This window comes from Ovis aries, chromosome 7, assembly GCF_016772045.2.
Source record: "Ovis aries strain OAR_USU_Benz2616 breed Rambouillet chromosome 7, ARS-UI_Ramb_v3.0, whole genome shotgun sequence".
In the NCBI taxonomy this organism is placed as follows: domain Eukaryota; kingdom Metazoa; phylum Chordata; class Mammalia; order Artiodactyla; family Bovidae; genus Ovis; species Ovis aries.
In genome coordinates, this window is record NC_056060.1 from 9,607,941 (window position 1) to 9,628,062 (window position 20,122).

At 48.8% G+C, this 20,122-nt stretch overlaps 1 protein-coding gene across 15 annotated transcripts in view; it reads right to left on the reverse strand.

Annotated features, from left to right (window-relative positions):
- The window catches only part of LHFPL2 (LHFPL tetraspan subfamily member 2), a 169,829-nt gene that overhangs the window by 24,810 nt on the left and 124,897 nt on the right, over window positions 1-20,122 (reverse strand). For 7 of the 15 annotated variants that reach the window (XM_042252014.1, XM_042252013.1, XM_042252009.1 and 4 more), the window contains one exon: window positions 2,261-2,396. The exons of 6 other annotated variants lie outside the window; for them this stretch is intronic. The gene's annotated coding sequence lies outside the window, so the exon portion shown is untranslated. Of the gene's footprint in view, window positions 1-2,260; window positions 2,397-20,015; window positions 20,044-20,122 lie in introns of all 15 variants that reach the window. 2 more of the 15 variants (XM_060418765.1, XM_060418768.1) reach the window with 1 other exon arrangement.

A 20,122-nucleotide genomic window follows, 5' to 3' on the forward strand; every position in this document is an offset into this window, starting at 1 on the left:
TTATCTCTAGGCTGCACTGCTCACCCACCCGCGCCAGGCTCCGGCCGGGGTTGTGTGCTCTTGGGACGCCGCTCCTGCTCCGTCTCATCTTACTAGAAAAAGTCCAGCTGCACAGGCTGCATTCGGACGGATCAAAATGGGCTGCTAGGGAGCTGTGTCCACGGACGAGCCGCGATTTAGAAGTTTACAGGACTTGGTACTAGATGAGCCGAATTTGCCAAATTTGTATGAAAAGCTTGTACTTATTAGCAGCTTTTGCAACTCCCGATTTTACTGTCTGGGAATCAACGTACTATCAGAAACACAGGAGGAAGTGTTTGCTTCAGAGGTAATGGAGAATTTAAAAGGAAAATAATGCCATGATAAATAATAAAACTTTGCCACGCAAACTTATTTTTCATGCATTTCTCATGGGGTGATTTTTAGACAAACTACAGAAGTTAAAATGTGAAGAAGAGGAAGAAAAAAAAACAAAACTCCAAGAACTGTTGACTTACTCACTTGCGGGAATTATTTGAAACGGGGCATTAATGACCGTTGACTAAGTATCATTACTTAGGGGACGTGTTGACAACAGAGCCTTGCTAGTGAAGAATGCGTCCCTTGAACTGTCCCAGTCCATCACAGGGCCTCTGCCCGAGCTTCGGTTCACACCAGGTCTGAAACTCAACATGCCCATTGTTTCTGATCTCACAAGGCCTCATTCTGTTCCCAAGGACAAACGGCTGGCTTCATTACCAGAGGGCCCTGCTCTAACAGCTCAAACCTCCTTCAGGGAGGCCTGAACCCTGAAATGGGCCGCAGGGCTCCTCACAGCCCCATCTTCCTGCCTCTCCCCATGGCCCCCCCTCCCCTGAGGTCAGGAAAATCCCACAGCTTGCAATGGACATCTGGGCGCATGGCTCTATTCTGAATGATTACTTATTAACCCAGGTCACGTCAACTCCCTAAGAATTACAGAGAGCCTGGCGGCATGTGGGCCATGGCTGGGCAGGGAGTTATGGAGGAGAGAGGAAGTGGGGGAAGAAGGGAGTGGGTGTCAAAGCTTCACCACCATGCTGGCTCACAGCCTAGTGAGCGGTGATGACTTATAAAACAGTGGATTTAACACTTACGCAAGATGCTGTTTTGAGAAATTAGCTAGTGCAAAGCTAGGAACAGAGGAACTTAACTGTCACATGTGCAAGTGTGTGCAGGTGTGTTTATCGCACTGGGGAAGGGAGAGATGGTGTGTTGCACCACAAAGGTTCCTGGACACACGGCATCTAACTTCTCGGAACCTTTGCTGTCAGCTCCCTCATGGACCACGTGGAGAAAGAGAGGGGCCCCTGCCTGATGGCACCGTTGTGAGAATGAAGCGAGAACAGTGAAAGTGCCTGGCACAGTAACTGCTCAGTAAACATCAACGCCTTTGCCTCAACAGTTTTTCCCCTAACAGGGCTGAGACTGGACAGACAATGGTTTAGCCAGTGGAAGTGCTCAGTGGTAACTGAAGCTTGGCGCTTACACATAGAGGAAGATGAAGCCCAGGCTATTTAGAGATGGATGAGGTCACTCCTGGTGTCCAGGCTTCCCTGGTGGGCTTTGAGGGTGAGGTCCTGGGTCTTACTTCCTGTTTCCCTACTGCCTAACACAGCTGACAAACTCAGCTGGGGAAAATAACTTAGCATGAGGCCAGAAGTATAATCTATTCTCATTCGGTCATTCTTACCCTCTCATCCCGTATTACCGAATAGAAATGGCTTTTGAGTAAGAAGTTACCAACGCAAAAGAGCTCTGGAGGAGATCTGTGTATAATGAAAGCGATCATTTCAAAAGAGAACAAGAAAACAAGCTAGGATGACTCCCACGAGGAAGCCCCACTTCATCCAAACAGTTCCCACCCACCAGGCTTACAAACACCTCTAATTCACAGGCGGAGAGTCTGCTTGTTAGAAAAAGAAGCTCTATGCAGCTTTCCCATTTGATTCTCTGGCCTGCTCAGCTGTGTCCAGCCCTGTTGCGACCCCATGGACTGCAGCCCCCTGTGGGATTCTCCAGGCAAGGATACTGGAGGGGTTGCGACGCTCTCCTCCAGAGATCCTCCAGGGGTCAAATCCACATCTCTCGTGTGTCCTGCATTGGCAGGTGGGTTCTTACCACTAGCGCCACCTGGGAAGCTCCCCATTTGAACAGGAAGCCAGTTTACTGGCCCCCAGTTGTCAATCCCTGCCCTCTACTGTTTGGTGGCGCTTCTTCAATGTGAAAATAAAACCTTTACATATTTGTCCTCCTGTAGAACCTCAGACTCTGCTTCAGCCTCTCAGGTGACTGGGATCTTAATGAAGATGCCAGATGTGCAATGTCCTGCTCAGCAAAGTCAGCTTCGAGCCAGGGGTGGGATTAGGCTGCAACTTCTAAAAAGAAAGGATGTGAAACTTCAGGAAAGGGGAGAAGGCACATTTAGGCTTAGCACGGTTCTTAGCAATGGTTCTTGCCAAATTTAAGGCAGAATTATTCAAGGAGCCCTGTGTGTAAATTCAGAAAATTCAGTTCCCTGTCCATCTGTGCTAAAACAAGTCCCCCTCCACCATACCAGATTGTTGCAGCCACACCAGAGTGGCTGCAATGAGGCCTTCACTTTTCTGTTTGGAAAAGGGAGATAAGATGCTTTGGTCTCCTCAGCAAGTCTGCTAATGACTACTTTACAGGAATAGCCATGATATCCAAGGCTGACAAAAGCTGGCTTTCCTGAGGATCCAAGAAAAGTCCTTGGGTCAGGGGAAGGGCACTAAGGGGCTTCTACAGTGCTCCGTGCTCTGTAAAATGCCCCCGCGGGGAAGGCGTGCACTGAGATAACAGCGACAGCAACGGGGAACAGGATCCAGGATACAGATCTCGGTAACCCCGGGATTCGGCACAGCGCTCCTTCAAAGCCCTCCCTGCTGTTCACTGCGACTCCCACTCCTCCAAAGATCACATAATGAGACCAGACCCTTGCTGAGCTTCCATGTAAACATCTTCTCTCTACCGGCCACTAAACACACGTCCCCTCCAGGATGCTTGGCTTACTACCACATCCCTGCTGTTTGTGGATAACGTGGACAGCCCTCCGACTTTCGGAAAATTATGCTAGTCCACAGAGAAGAGCCTCTTAGCAAAGGATAAAAAACAAACAAACAAACAAACAAAAAACAACAACCCTAAATAAATGAGACTTTGGCAGCAACCTAGAGTAATATACCACAGTCAGAAAACAGAACCAAGAGGAGTGACAGATGGTTGGTCCACGGGTGTCGGCACACCTCTCCACAGATCCCTACCATTCAAAGGAAGGGGGCGGTATCAGCAGAGCTGAACGGGGTCCTTTCCTTGGCAGCTTCCTGCTGTCAGTGAGAAGGGAAGAGAGTGCGTTCGGGCAGAACTGCCCTAAGAGATTACAGTCTGGAAGCTTGGGAGCAAAGGCCAGAGCCTCTAGAAAGGTGGGGCAGACCGAGTAGCCTGGCATCAATGCTGCCTCGGTGGGACAGTGGGGAGCAGAGCTGGCATCCGCAGCTGCCTGGCATGCCCACACTCTCCACCGTCACGCCAGCAGTGATGCCCAAGAAGGGGGCCATGCAAACCACGCTTTGGAGAACAGCACCGCCTCACTTACCTGGGTGCTGCGTTTCAACTTCATTAAGACAATCTGCCAGCGTAGACAGAAGGTGAAGAAAGTGGACAGCGAGCGCTGTGGGCTGAACACTGGTTTACACGCTGCCCTGTCTGTTCCACCGACAGTACACACACTCACACACACACATTTTCCCCCTGGACCGTTGGAAAACGAGTTACAGATGCCCTGATGCTTCACCCCTAAACACTTCTACATAGACCTCCTAAAAATGAGGACATTCTCCTACATAACTACAATAAAATTAACACACCCAAGAAAACTGCCAATAATTTCCTTATATCCGTAAGCCCGGTCCAGACTCAAATTTCCCTACTCTGCCCCAATTTTTATAGCTGTTTTCTTAAAACCATGACGCAATCAAGGCTCATGCATCACTCTTAATTATGTCTTTAATTGTTTTTAGTCAAAAAATAGTCATTCCTTACATCCCTAACCTACCCTGTCCTGCCTTTATTTTTTTTTTCCCTTGATGCTGACTTATTGGAAGATACCAGGCCAATTGTCTTACAGGATACCCAGCAATCTGATCTGTCTGTTTCCTCATGATGCCTCTATCCTCTATCACAGAGAAAAAGGAAATTAAATCTAAAGGCTCGTTTAGATTCAGCTTAAACATTTTTGGCAAGAATCCTTCACAGGTGATGCTGTGTAATTCCTGCTGCATCCCATTTGGGAGGAATATGAGTGAGGCTACACCTCAGAATCAGAGGAACTTGACACACACATCTGTGTATACACACGTGTAAGTGTTATGTGCGTGTGCACAGAAAGAGACAAAAACAGGACAGACTGTCCGGTCCTCTCCAGGCCTCGTAAGATCCAGATTTTGGTGAGGAAGTGAGCAGAAAGCTGCTCTGGGTAGGACTCTCTTTGTTATTGTTGTTCGTTTATGGCTGTGCTGGGTCTCCGTTGCTGCCTTCTCTAGCTGCGGTGAGCAGGGGCTACTCTAGCTGCGGTGGGCGGGCTTCGCACTGCAGCGGTTCCTCTTCTTGGAGAGCCTCTAGTTGAGGCTCACAGGCTCATCAGTTGTGCCTTACGGGCTCTAGAGCTCAGGCTCAGTAGTCGCGGCTCCTGGGCTTAGTTGCTCTGAGGCAGGTGGAATCTTCCCGGACCAGGGATCGAACCTGTGGCTCCCGGATAGGCAGGTGGCTTCTTAATCCCTTGCCCAGCAAGGAAGTCCAGAACTCTAGTTTCTTTTTCTTTTGAGTTTTGAATATTTCTTAACTTTGTTTTTTTTGAATTTAATCTTGATTGGAGGATGATTGCTTTACAGTGTGGTGTTGGTTTCTGCCTTACAGCAACATGCGTCAGCCGAAGTGTGCACGTGTCCCCTCCGTCTTGAATCTCCTCCACCCCCCCACCCCATTAGGACCCTCTTTTTTCAAGAGCTCCTGGGATGGTGTGTGGGGGGAGGTGGTTCTGATGTCACAGTTAAGAAGCTCTGTTTTGAGGGCTGCCATCCTGGAAGCTAAACAAATTCTTTACCAAAGGAACTTTACACAGTATCTGTGGTTCAGTAAGTACTAAAAAAATATGAGCTCCTATGATTAATAATAAATTTACTACACTGACCCATGTGGCCCAAATAATCAATACAACTTTGGAGCAGGCTGTATTTTACTCCCACATCGCTGGTAGATTCTTGGCCAATGTCCACGTTCATTATTACCACCTCCCTCAGATATACGAGTCCCACAGAGGCTCAGCACCGTGGCCTCCCGCCCAGTATCTTCTGGAAGGATAAGAGAATTAGGAAAGTAGAATTTATGTGCTGTTGCCTTCCAAAAGTTAGAAAGACCCTCTAGAGCGCTGATTCGAAGAGTGTGGTCCCCGGCCCCCCCCAGAGGGGGATATGGGCCACCTGTTTCAAAGTGCATAAGTTCCCAGCTCCCACACACTGAACCAAACTTTCTGGAGGGGCTGCCAGAACTGCGTCTCTAACAAGCCCCCAGGAGATTCTTTACACACTGAATTCTGAGAGTCAGTCAGCTGGAAGGTCTCAGACGCGGTGAGGTCCGCCTGCACGAGAGTCTGCGTGGTGCTGGGCTGGGGTCTGGATGGGGCAGGGCTGCTGAGGCCGCGGAGAAGGGTGAGGACGTGCATGGCCCAGCGCACCAGGGCAGAGGCAGACGTGCATCCCCTGCACAGCTCACGAAGCCACACGAGGGCAGGAACGAGAGATTCTGCAGGGCAGCCAGCTGTCCCCTCGACCTCCAGCCCCTTGCTCACAGGCTGTCCAGGAACCCTCCTGTGGCAAGGGGCCCCCATCCATCAGTACCTCCTCTTCAGAGCACAAAGCAGAGTGAGAGCTGATGGGACAGTGCTGGTGTGAACAGCTCAGCACCTTGCATGGTTTTTTTTTGTTTTAAATCAGCTACCAAAGAAGTCTGCAAACTCTCACTTGCCCTGGTTACTCCCTAATATACACTATGGAGATGCAGACGCCTTGACTCTATTGAAGAAGAGGGTCCAACTACCCTAGAAATTACACCGTTTCTTAAGTTACGGTCTCAACAGGCTCACACCTCCTCCTGGCCGCCAACACCCTTTCCTCAGGGATAACTAGCCCCCACATCCCACCTCTGACTCTGTGGGCAATCTCTCAACTTGGGGTGGGGGGGGGCGACTATGCCCTCCCTGCCTTGCAGGGAACTTTGGCAATGTCTAGAGACATTGTTGGTTATCACAGCTTGGGGTGGGGAGGGGTGCTACTGGTATCTAGCGGGCAGAGGTCAAGGAGGCCAGTATCACAGGCCTCTCCCCTTGCCAGAGCCAGTCAGTGGCGTGGATGGTGAGAGCCCACGTGGGGAGCTTCCTGCAGTTTTCATATTTGCAGGTGCAACTTAAGAACAGAGCTCTAAACCCTCATACTTTAGAAACATCCGCTCTGAAGAGTAAGTCAAGTTCTATCATCTGGATGGTCATGCATAGCCTTCACTAAATTAAGTACACTTTCACTTGTTTTTCTAAAGTTTGTTAAAGGTCCAAGCTGATCTGTATCAGGCTGTCCAAGGTGTCAGGCTGACAGGACACGGACTCCAACTGGCCAGCATCGACAAAACCTTGACCCTGCCTCTCCTGGGGTCCTGGCAGTTTCTCTGGACCACACGTGGAAACCAGTCTTTGTTTTCAGTAATCTCTACAAATGGCAAAATGGGGCTTCTCGAAACTTCGCTTGGCCACATGGTTTCCTCTCGAACTCTCCTCCTCTAGACTTGGGCTGGCCACTCAGGACATGCTCAGGTGGCTGTGCCCGCAGCAAATGTCAGGGAATCTCAAGGAACCTACCAAGTGGACCTAAGTAATCTTAGGCATTCCAGGTCTTACTGACCCCAGCTCAGCTCCCCTCTGTAGGTGGTTCTCTCTCCTGCTGATCCCAGTGGTGGTTTCAGCTGCTTGGTGCCCCGCCCCAGCCCCCCGGAGAAGCGGAGACTCCACTCTCCAGAACACCTCAGCAAGCCTCTTTTTATCTGGGTCTGGAGCACTTGGTGAGGAGTTGCTCAAGTCAAGTTTGTTTTTTAATCCCCCATTCCGGGCCAGTCAGATATTTCTTCCTTAATGCCCACTTCAACTCCTCTGTACCCAGTCAATCTGCTTTCTGAGCACAGGTTTCTGGAGGAGTCATTTTTATACTCTGTCCTGAGGCGTCAGCAACCAAGGTCAACAGGTCCACCTATCCGGTCCCAGTTTCTAAATGATCTGTTCTTTAAGATTTTTCAAGCCCACTTAGACATTTCATAACTTTTTTTCTTTCCACAAATATCAGCATCTAAAAACCTCTAGGAGGTTGAGGAGACCTTTCAGAAAATGTGATACTCTTCCTTTAGCCTGCTTTCTGTTTCTGTCCAGCAGGAGTGACTGGAGAACCAACTTCCACAGTAGACTCTAAGGTGCGATTCAGTCAAGATCCTACTAGCCGGGGGCTTATGCCCTGCACGCACTGTGGGATGTTAAAGGCTTCAGGTTTAAGTGGAATCAGAACTTGAGCTTCAAGAGCTTCCTTTCAATGTCCCTGTTATATATAAGTTTAAACAGAAAGTGTTTTTCATATCATAATGAATTCTGGAAAAATATGAGCCCTTAAGTGAGCCTCACCCATATTTTCAGGATCAATAAGAAAGCACAGAGTTTGGGGACTTTCCTGGTGGTCCAGTAGTTAAGAACCCACCTTTTAATGCAGGGGATGGAGGTTCGATCCCTGATCAGGGAACTAAGATCCCACGTGCTGCAGGGCAACTAAGCCCGTGTGCCACAATTCCTGAAGCTGGTGTGTTGCAACCACTGAAGCCCGCACGCTCGAGAGCTCATGCTCTGCAACAGGAGAAGCCTGCACACTGCATCTAGGGAGCAGTCCCCACATGCTGCAGCTAGAGAACGCCTGCATCCTGCAATGGAGACTCCACCCCCCTTTTTAAAAAATAAAAATAAAAAAATAAAAGAAAGCAGAGAGTTTTAATGGACAAAGTAACAAAGGGTGAAAACCAAAAAGCTTATAAGAACTTACATATAAAATCAAGATACTTCCTGCTTCATGAACTCTCTGGTGTCAATAGAAGGGAGACTGCCAAGTCCTCTGCCCCCGTGACCCAACCCTGAGAATCAATAACCCTTAGAGGATGGGCTTCTGGCTCATCTAAGTGACAGCTGGGCAGTGGCCCCAGCATCAGGGAGTTTGGATGTTCATTCAGACAGCAACAGCAGGCTTTCCCGTCTCCTCTGCACAGAGGCAGAAAGAATAGCTGATTGTTCACAAGACACACGGCCATCAGCCAGGTTCCCTTCCAGCAGCTTACGAAAACCCAAACACAATCAACGAAGAGGATTATGTGGTCGGTTACCTCTGAGCCTCTCACACAAACCCATAAAACACCAAGTAAACTCAAGAATCAAGTAGAACAAGAGTCGCCTCCTGACTGGAAGCTTCCGGGAAAGCTCTTGTGAAAGGATGTATTATTCTTTCAAATATCATGTCTCTTCTTGGAGGAAGATAATATTTCCCGACCCCACTGGCATGAGACCAGATCATGGGACTCGTTCAGCCAATGTAGCGTGGGTAGAAGAGACACATACCACTTCTGTGCAGAAGGGCTTGGGGGAGGGGGTGCTCTGTTGTCCAGCTCGCTTCTCTCTCTCATGAAATAAGAACAATCCCAGATGAGACCTCTCTGACAGCCTGAGTCCCTGACAACATGAAGCAGAGGAACAGCTGACCCTTGGCGGACAAGTGGCGTGGCTGAAAAAAACCAAACCCCTGTGCTTGCCAATGCTGAGATTTTAAGGTCACACACAACCCAACTTCCTCCGAGGGCCGAGCTCCTGGCAGAGCCAGGGCCCATCCATTCTGTCTTTGTTGTCGAGATACATTCAACTCCACCGTCCTCTATGATAGACACGGCAAAGAAGTTTGCAGTTGGACAGCAATAAAAGTCATCTCGTGACCCGCATTGCGTGTGTGTTAGTCACTCAGTCGTGTCCGACTCTGCGACCCCACGGCCTGTAGCCCGCCAGGCTCCTCTGTCCATGGAGATTCTCCAGACAAGAATACTGGAGTGGGCTGCCACGCCCTCCTCCATGGGATCTTCTGACCCAGGGATCCAACCTGCATCTCCTGCATTGGCAGGCGGATTCCCAACCACTGAGGCACCAGGGAAGCCCCATTAAAGACGGGCAACTATCTCAGCAGCCTTCACTGTACAATTAAACAAGGCAGACTGCCTCAATAAAAAGTTTACTTTCTTCATATATTTATCTTAGGGTTAATGCATGGAAGTACCAAGAAAGAAGAAACAACCCCTACTGAGCAAATGAGGTCAATGAGAAGGGACCCTGAGCGCCACAGCTGCAAGAACCACTTTCCCCACCAGGCGCTTCTCCGAGCCTCTGACCAGAGAGTCCTGACTCGCTCACGCTGCCTCCCTTTCCTTCTCTGCTCCTATTTCTTGCATCCTGGGGTGGGTCCAGTCACCTTGTGCAGCTGCCAGCTAGGATGGCAGCTCGGAAGTGTGCTTCTAACAGGCACAAGAAGAGAGCTCTGAGCTCCGCCTGCAGGAGGCTTGGCCAGGCTGGCAGCTCAGGAGACACCTCCAGGGCCCGCTGGTACCAGGCGTCGGCCCGGGACAGAGGTCTTTCCTGGGAAGGGAGTGCGTGCGGCCGGAGTGAGGTATCCATGAACCGAGGGGCGAGAGACCAGAGGAGAGCAGTGGGGATGGCCGACAGCCTGGGCCTCTGGCTGGGAACAGGAAGGAACAGTGGCCGGGCAGGCAGTGCGGAGAGTGAAAAGCTCAGCCCACAGGGCGCGAGGCAGAAGGAGCGGCTCGCAGGAGAGAAGTGGCCTTGACCACAGTTTTAACTGGTTTCAGGCCATCTCCATCGTGAGACTCCAAATAGTCCCTCTAGGAATACAGTCATTTCGGAGATGGGGGGAAAGACCGTGGAGCATTAGGGGTAAAACACTGGTAGCTTCTATGAGGAAGGTGAGCATCAGCTAACAGTGAGCACGCCTGTCCCTTTAAAGATACAGCTGTTTTGAGTTAGGCATCACCTCTTTTTGAACCATGTATATATAGAGATACACACACATACATACGTGGCATCATCTTACAAGCTCAGAAACTAGTAGTAGACAAAACTGTTAATCTGGAAATAGCCACAGGTGGTTAAAGAATGGCAGAAATGGTTTTCTTTCCTTGCACCTCCACTGGCCCTGAAAACCTGACCCGTGAGTGCTACTGACAGAAGCAACGGCGGCGGTTAATGTTCAAGCTGGGCCTCAGTGCCAGGGTTCCAAGCAGCCGTTAAGGAGGTGATGGGTGTGAGCACAAGGGCAGCGGAAACCTCATCCCGGCGTGGCCCAGGGGACCGGCCAGCTGCACGATGCACAGACAGGGCTGCCAGCCCAAAGGCCGACAGCCCAGAACTTCTCAGGGGCACAGGGCAGGAGCAACTCGCAATGGCAGCGACCTTCACCCAGAAGCCCATCAATGCAAACACTGCAAGCCTTGCAGCTGTCATTGGGTTTATTGGCAAAGCTCTCAGCAGAATGACACGTTTCTAATTACCCACTGAAGTTCATTATCAGTGAACTGGGCCTAACGATGTAAAATAACCTGTATCCTTAAAAACCAAGATCTAATTTGCGATTTACCCAGGGACTAAGACAATGCTAGCCACTGCTCACCTTAAAAACAAACAGAAAATCTTTTATATTCTCACTGAGGTTACTTCTGCTTCTAACCAACACTGTTCATGAATTTTAGAAACTTTCTGAGTGACTTAAAGTAGAGTCAAAGGCTATTGCAGGCTATGTTCATATTTCTAAGAGTATCACTCAAATGTTCAAACTCACTGTTTATGTGCTGAATGCATCTGCAATTAAAACACACACACACACATACAAGAGGATATTCACACACATGGCTCTTTACTTACATATCAAAAGCTCCCCTCTCTAGTGCCTTACTTCTCTCAAATGTTTAAGACCCATGAAATACTGTGTGATGAGGAATGTACACATACACAGACACACCCATATAGATACACATTCACACACATTTGTAAGGTCAGATTTTTTTAACATCTAAAAAGTCAGCAAGATAGATTTGTGCATTGCATCCGCACCCAGTTCATCCCACACTGTCTGTCTCAGTGACTTCACAGCCAGAGATCAAGCCACACAGCATTTTTCAACTTCCCCTGAGAATGTCAAATTCAAAACCGTAGACCAGTTTAAGCTTCCTTCATTTATTAACTAGAGGAATTCCCCAGACATTTAGGATTCAGACGGTGTTTTGAAAACAGACGAGCTTAAGTGTAGCTCCCAAAGGGATGCCACACTCTTCGAGAAAAAGCAAGTTCAACATAAAGCTGCCAGCAGCTTCAGATCCTCGTACATTCAGAAACACCCTCAAAGGCAGGCGAAACTGGCTTGGCCTGAGGACGCAGGAACGTGCCAGGCGGGGGGCGGCGGCCCAGCGAGCTCTGCTCACAGCGGCCCAGATGAAGTCAGTGAAGATCAAAGTTCAAGCTGGTCACAGAAAACCCCGTTCTGCCAGGCTGAACCCTTGTCCTTGTTCATGAGATGCAGTACTCTTTCTGGGAACAGGGACTTATTGTCATAGCTTCTAACAGCAGTGCAGCCTCATAAACAGAAATGAACTCAGAAGAAGACAGTACAGGTCAGAGGACCAAGCCATTTCAGAACAAAAATGAAAGTGCTGGAGAGGCTGGGAACACAAAGGGCTTTAGCTTCACGTCCCTGAGACACCCCAACCCCAGATGCTCACCTGGAAGGGCTGCTAAGGAAGGTGGGCAGAGAGGAAGCCGGTCCTGGATGACGCACGTGTCCAGTGCCCTGGACTCTGGAGGCTGCCAGGGACTCCTGCCCCAGCCTCCCCAGTGTGCCAGGCTGGAGTGGGTGCCTCCCTTTTAAACCCACGTGGCTCAGAAACAGAAAGGTGCTTGGCAAGGGAGCTCCAGGCAATTGGAGGAGGGAAAAAGAAGACCGAGTTCTGGTTAGGTTAGAAAAAGGAGCACCCCTGGGTGCTGACACGTGTTTCTCCGAAGTGTTTACAGCTAACAGGCTTCCTCACATCAAACGTTTCCCACGGCTCTGATGACCTCCGGCCTCGTGAGACGACACCCAGATGGGGTGGAGAAAGTCCCTTTCTCCTCGTCACACGTGCCAGGCCCGCATGAGCAGGGTGGCTGACCGCTCTGGGTCCCGGCAGAAAATGTGGGCAGGAACTGGGGGGAGGTCTCTCAGGCTCATGTACAGGATGAGCGTGGACTCGACAGTCACTCTCCCAAGACTGCTACCAAACCCGCTGCCCCACCCTTCCAGCCAGTGAGCTCATCCAGAAAGGCACCTTGGGGAGTGATTCCATCTGGAGCCAGACTGTCTGGACTTGAATCCCAGTTCTGGCACTTGCTAGGCAGTGACCTTGGGCCCAGCGGTGGCACTGTACCTCAGTTCCTGGGTCTGTAAACTGAGGGTACTAATAGAACCTACCACACAGGCTTGTTGTGAAGGCAACCAAGGAAGTAATAAACTTAAAAAGTGCTTGGCAAAAGGAAAGCGCGCCGGGCAGGTGCGGTAGACTTCCTGGAGCAGGACCCGGCCTCCCCACCCCCACACCCCACACCAGCATGGCCACCTGTGAGGTCAGGGAGGGCACTCCTTTCCCCGATTAGATATTCCTTAGGGCCCACCTGGCCTGGGGGTAAGTAGTTTCACCATCAAACACCAATTTTCTCCATGTAAGAAGTGTTCTATAGCATAAAGGATACAAACGGGTATAAAAAGGGCACAAAAGATCTGTTTCAATACTATCACCCTGTCTGTACCTGTAGCTCTGTGTCTTTCAGCAATGAAGTGTGGGTGTTCAAAGGATATACCTCAAAGGGTGTTATAAGGATTAAAAATACGTGCATATAAAGCAAGTATGATTTTAAATATTCAGTAGGTGGTAGGAATTATTACTATTATCATATTTGGTCAACATCAGGGCAGTCTCCACTCCAGTCTTTAGGCTACCAGCTGAAAACGAGGCCCTCGCTACCCTTAGCTGCAGACATGGAGCCAGCAATGAAAGAACCTGTACTCGGTTTAGAAAAATCACAGTCACATACAGGCTCCTTCCTTTCTCAGATACTGCGGCTTCTGTTCTAGACAAGTAAGATGATTGGTTATAAAGAATTTCATAGCCATATGCCAAAGGACATGATAGAACACAAAGCTGTAGTCACTATTTAAAGTGTTTATATTTTGGCTCCTTATTTATGGCAAGAAGGGTGCCAACTGATTAACAAATGCATCTGAGAACAAGTTCCCCACTTGGAGATGCCAACAGCATGAGGGAGTCCTTTCTAACTGCTTTGGTTTCAGGCAGGAGTCAAGTCATAGCCCTTTTATTTCAAAACATGAACCGTACAAAACTGTCCCATAAAATTACTGTTTGCTGCTGTTTATTCTCTGTTCCTGGGTGAATTATTAAAGTCAAGCAGTGCAATTCTCTCATCAGTTATAAACAGCCCCAGAAGGCTGATTTACATCCATCCAAGGGGCACTTACTTCTGGTAAGTATTCTTATTAATGATCTAATAAAATGTCTTGTTTTGTTAGGATCATTTGAAATGATTCAAATGATATTTAAAAATTCAGCACTCCAACCCAACAGCCTGGAGATGAAGCTGCTGCGCTGACATTAATTTAAAGTGATTTTCAATTTTACTTGGTACTGTCAATGAGATCATGGATGGATTAAATTTTCTTTTTAAAATTTTGGTCTCAGTGCTGTCAAAGGCAATATTTTACCAAGATTTGGTAAAACTGGTCTCATTACAGGGAGGTTCTGGTAAGAAATTATTTGGCAGTCAACCACACACATCCTAAATTGCAGAGGAAGACTGTGAGAAGAAAGCTATGTCAACAAGAGTAACCCTCATAAACATGTCCAGTTTCACTCCTCCTAACTTCCTGACCTTTATTCCAAGCTGCCCTTTAGCGGAGGTGGCCATTCTCAAAAGCGAGGGCTGAGCTTCATGGATTCGGCCTCTGTGATGGAGCAGGAAGAAAAGTGCAGCCCTTCTAAGGCCACTCTGCGTGGGTGGGTGACGAGCTGATGGCTGTGTGCGAGCTCAGACACACCACCCGCCCCACCACCCTAACCCACCTGCCAAGAAGCCAAGGGCCCAGAGGCTTCAAGGAACAGAAGCAACGAATGGCTGAGGCACTCGGTGAAACTGCACCCAGTACTGCAAAAATAGCTATTTTCCCAGGACCCAGAATATTTGATTTCTGGATTTTTCCTCTGTTCTTACGTCATTACTCCCCATTCTTTTTTGAAAATAATGCTCATTAAACATCTGCTGGAACGAAAGCGCTTAAAAAGGAGTCGCATACTGTGGTCTTCCCAGCCTGGAGAACTCCTGTTACTGTGCGTTATCACGGCGATTAGCAACTGCTAACTTGCATTGAACTAAGCGCTGAAGCTCTAAAGAGGTAAGACCAGGCAGGTGTCCTTGTCCAAGATCTGACAGTCCAAGGTGTGCAGGGAACAGGCAGGGAAAGGAGGCTGGGAGGTTGGGTTGGGAGGAGACACAAAGATACTCCTACTGGCCTCATGGAAATGTCATTAAAGTTGGAATCAGGAAACACAGAGACATTAAGAAAGACCAAGGCCAAAAGGAATGGGACTCACCACAGAGGAGTGCTCTGGTGGGTGGGGCAGCACCAGATCAGGGAGAACCGTGAGGAAACCATGATAAGGTTTTTATCAGGACTATAATAACTGCAAAGTAAACCCATCATTAGTTCAAAAGGGAGGGTCACAGTTGGGGTGGAGAAAGGCTAGAATTTTTCTGCTTCTGTTGGACAACCCTGGATGCTGGCATTAAAAACACTTCTTAAAAGAAAACTAAAGGGCTAGATCATGCCGACACTGCTTATGTCCTGAGCGAAACAGAAGTAGCTGATAATCCTCTTTTTTTTTTTTTTTTTGTACATTTACGTAGAACTGATGGCTGAAAGGGTGAATGCTTGTTAATTCAGGCATATCTGCTAGCTATTTAGCATGATGAATTTTAAACAGAAGAATGAAAATTAACTTTATGCTCTAACAGCCCCCTTATCCATTCAAATTCACTTTTTAACTTACAGGGTTATTTGTAAATTTTTATAATGATTTCAAGGAACTAGGATGACTGTTAAGTGAGTGTGGCTTTCTGATCCAAATTCGATCAAGAAAGAAACCCTTGGGACACATGGAGTTCTGGCAGTTGTAAGAGAAAAACGTGTCAGAGATAAACACTGACATCAAGCCAGGACGGTTTTAGGAGGCTAGTGGGGTGATACTGGTGGGTCTGCTTTGCCCCTTGCCGCTTCCAGAGCATGATATTCTCTTTTGCATAAAAAAAAGGAAAAACCACTGTTGATAGAAGTCATTATCACTCAAAGTCTGTACCGGATAAATATGTATCAATTTGGCTCAGGAAAAAATTAAATGACCACACCAGGGGAAGAGTCTGAGGGTACAAAGTGTGGTCCCAAAAGGAATTTGCAACCTTTTTTTTCGAGCTATCCCCTCCCACTAAATTCTCTCTCCACTCCTGACCACATGGGACTTTTTTAGGAGAGGAAGGAAGGGGCTCCAACGGATGCGGTTAAGAAGTGTGACTGATCCGCGCTGATGTCAGGCAGAGACCACAACATTGCCAAGCAACTGTCCTCCAGTTAAAACAAAAGACAAGTTTTTCATCTTAGGTAAGACATTCGGTGTCTACGGGTCCCCTAACTGCCCCATCAGAAAGAAGGCAAAGTTGAAGTAGCCTGGCTGGTAGTGTTCATTTCTCAGAAACCACATGCTCTCAGGTCTGAAAGACAGATCCCATTCACATACCAACGACGGTGGCTTCTGAAGTACGTCCATGTGCCTGGTTTGGGACCAGTGCTTGGACACCAAAATGATGGCTCTCCATCCTCAGAGGGGTCCCAGGCCAGCAGGGCAACAGGGAAGTCGGCAGGTGGGCCCAGCACAGAGCCCTTGGTGCCACTGAAGCAGCAAAGAGGGGCACCCAGTTCTACCTGGAGGAGAGAAGCCCGCTGGGGGCAAATGTCAAGCACAGGGTCTGCCAGGATCAGGGTCATCCCTTGAAGCCGAAGCCTGGGGTGGGGGTGGGAAGGACAGGCAGGAACGCGGCAGGAGGAGTGAGCAGGAATCATCCCGAGAGGGACCGGATGAGTTACGCTTGGGACTCTGCACTCCGTGTTGTCCGCTACAGTGAGGTGCCCCTACAGTGTTTTCAGCCAAAAAAGTAACACTATCCGGCTTGCATTTTAGAGAACTCATCTCTAGGACCCCTGTGAGGAAGAAATGTTCACATACTGGATATGGGGAAGTTGTTCTGGCTTACACATGATTTCACTCAAATTCTATGCTAACTAAAACAGCCTGCTGGTGGCCCGTCAAACACACATCATACATCTGCTTTAATTATTAAAGGAAAGGATCCCATGACCAAGAGAAAAGCATGTCCATGTTAAAAATAAAGATGAAATGCCTCTCTTCCTAGGACGCCAGTGCTGGTTCTCCTTCAATGATAAGAATCCCTTTCTAAGGGATTCTCAGTGGCAAGGCCATGCTGACTTGCTGTGTGCATGCTGACCTGTTCTTTTAAACCTTGAAGGATTGCACCTCTGAGTTGTTTGACGTTCTTTGCTATGACAAGTTATGACCCCGTGCTGAAAATCATGCTTCTCTAGGACAGCTCCTTGGTTATCTGAGCAACCACGGGGCTGTCATCCTCAGTGTGGCTCAAGTAAAACTTGTCCCCGTTTCTATTATAGGCTACTTAGCGATAATTTCCATGGACCCCTGTGAGGGGCAGGCAAGGAAAGGCAGGGATAAGCACGTGCCCCTTGCACACAGAGCTTGCACACAGGCTCAGCGGGAGCCAAGGACCCACAGGTCTGTGCAATGGGGGCCACTGCCCCCCACCCCATCCAGCAGACTGCTGCCAGCGATGTGGAAGGGCCACACCTGTGCAGAGCCAGGATGGCCAGTGGGAAGCCCTGGCAGGGGTCCAAGCAAGAAGGGAACGGGCCAGAGAACTACTGCATTGGAGAGGGTGGTTTTGAGAAAATGTTCAAAAAGACAGTAAGACTCAAGAGACTAACTGGCCCTGGAGGTTGCTGGGAAGAGGAGTCAAGGAGCACTCCCAGATTTCTGTACAACTGCTCGAACGTTTCCATTCCCTGGAGCCAGAATCTGGGAGGAGGGACAGGCTGGGCGAGATCACAAGTCTAGCCCGGGCGGAGGAGCACTAGTGGTCTCTGCGGACCTCACCAGGGCGTGCACCAGGCCCTGGGGCACCTGGGGCACCAGGGATGTCAGGGGTCTGGATGAGGCCTCCTGAGTGATGGTGTGGAGCAAGGCCCCGGGGACACGAAAAAATTGCAAAAGGGATGGAGGGCCAGGCCAAGGGGGAAGAACGAGGTGACCATGTGTCCTGGAGGGCAAGGTGGAGGGAGCTGGTCACAGGTGGCCGTCATCTGCAGAGACCAACGCCCAAAGGGGTGTTCACGACCCAGGAAACACACACACAAACCTAGAAAAGAGGTAAAGAGACAGCTGAGCGGGCGCTGGTCCGTTTCACTGTGGTCTGAGATGCACTTCAAAGTGCTGTGCACTGCGTTTTAGCTAGCTCCTCAATTTCCTGGCCCTAGTAAGCATTTACTAAAAAAAAGTCCCAAGAAGTACCTTATCTGAGGAGTCATTACAATAAATAGGCAGTTAGCACAAGGTCAAGATGAGGAAGAATGGGAACAATACGGCGCTTCGAGGCTGCTGGGGGCGTGCGGAGCGGGGCTCGGGGAAGGAAACGGGTGGACAATGCACAGATGTGGACGTTTTCTCTGCCAGGAGTATCAGACAAACAGGAAGACCTTAAACTTCTCCAACTGGGAACTCTTGGTTTTGCCTGCTGAGCAGAGGGGCCAAGCACGTGACTGGAACACAGAGACAGAAGGCCGTGATTAACGCTGGGAGGACCGCTCCACACGGAATGTGCAGGCAGCCTGCGGACCCTGCCTCGCCAGCTGGCGCCCTCCCCGCCTGCTCTGTGGGGCTTTGTGCACGTGGCCTGTAGGACCACAGGAGCCTCACCCATTCGTGAGACCCAAAAGAGGCCACGATACCACAATTCACAATTTTCAAACTTCCTGCTGACATCTAGCAGAGAATTTATGTGTATAACACCTCTAAGTGGGTACCAAAGTCAAACTGTCTGATGTAATTACCAAACGGCACGCTCGATTCCAATAACCAAATCACAGCAGAGATAAAGAAATTTGTAGACCTCCTCTGCATTTCAAAAGTTGGGAATTTCATGAAGTCTTTTCTCCCTGTAAACAGTTACATATATTTTCTGCCCATGGAGCAATTTAAAAATAGTTCTTAAAACTATGCAAACAAGGAATATTTCCTGAAATAACTGAAGTTTCAGAATATCACCTGGATGGTTCCCCTTAACTGTTCAACACAAATGGTCTGCTCTGTCTATAACAGGGTTTCTCAACCTCGGCACTTCTGACATTTGGTGCTACAGAATTCTTTGTCTTATAGGCTGGAGGATGTTTAGCTGTATCCCTAGCCTCAGTGGTAAAGAACCCGCCTGCCTGCCTGCCAATGCAGGAGACACAGGAGACACGTATCTGATCCCTGGATTGGGGAGATGCCCTGGAGGAGGAAATGGCAACCCACTCCAGTATTCTTGCCTGGAGAATCCCACAGACAGAGGAGCCTGGCTGACTACAGTCCATGGAGTCACAAAGGGTGGGACAGGACTGAGTGACCGAGCACCCAAGCATTAACCTCTTCCCACTATATGCCAGTAGCATCCTCCTGGTTGGGACAATATAAACTATCTTTAGATTCTGACGTATGCCCTGGAAGACAATTTGGCCCTGGAAGGTGGTTAAGGCATAGGTCTAGACTGAGATGAGATCCAAGTCCTGGCGAATGGCACATACTAGCAGAATGAAGCTGGGCAAATAACCAACTTTCCTGTGCCTTAATTTCTCCAGCTGCAAAATGCAGACAATAATACTGTCAACTACAAACTGGCACTTGGTTGCTTGCCTTTCACCTCTGCAAGGATTAAGTCATGTGCTGCTGCAGCGGCTGACCTCAACACCCCCTGAAGGAGTTCAGGGTGGAGAGCAGCAGTGAGGCATCTGTGCTCTGGGAAAACTGGCAGGACAGGTCTTCAGAGAGTTGCATATTCTCAGGAGCTGATTTTATGAGCCCAGTTCTTGCATGTGGACATGAGGTCCACAGAAGCACTAAAATCCTTCATGGTGATGACTGTTGCTTGTGACTAGCAGAAGCTTCACAAGAGTAGTAGAAACCTCCTAATAACAAATGTGCTTGATCACATGTACTCCCCGCTTTACCAGAATAATTTATATACTGACCTTTCCCTCTGTCTCTTTGGAGCAGTCTCTCAGCTCTCTGAGGTGCTGTCTCCCAGGCTGCAGTCCTCATTTTGCCCCAAATAAAATTTAACTTGAAACTCTTACATTGTGCATTTTTTTAAAATTGACACTATCTACTTCATAAGATTGATATGAAGATTAAATGGGAAAATAAATGTTAAATATTTGGCACAGAGCCTGACACACAATAAGCTTTTAGGAAATGGCAGCAATATTGTTAAAAACGAGAGTTGTACTCCCTTGACCTTGGAAGACAGAACTGAGCAGGTCATTTGACAACTGGGTAAGAACAAACTGCCCACATCTGAACAGTCTTTCCAAGGGCACTTAGGGCTAGAATGTTAGGAACACAACCACCACGATACTAACCTTGATGGAAATCCAGTTGCTTTAATCCCTGTGGGGATGAAAGGGGGGTAGGTATCAAGGGAAAAGAAAAGAAATGAAAAAAATAGCTACAGACCAAAGGGAAACAT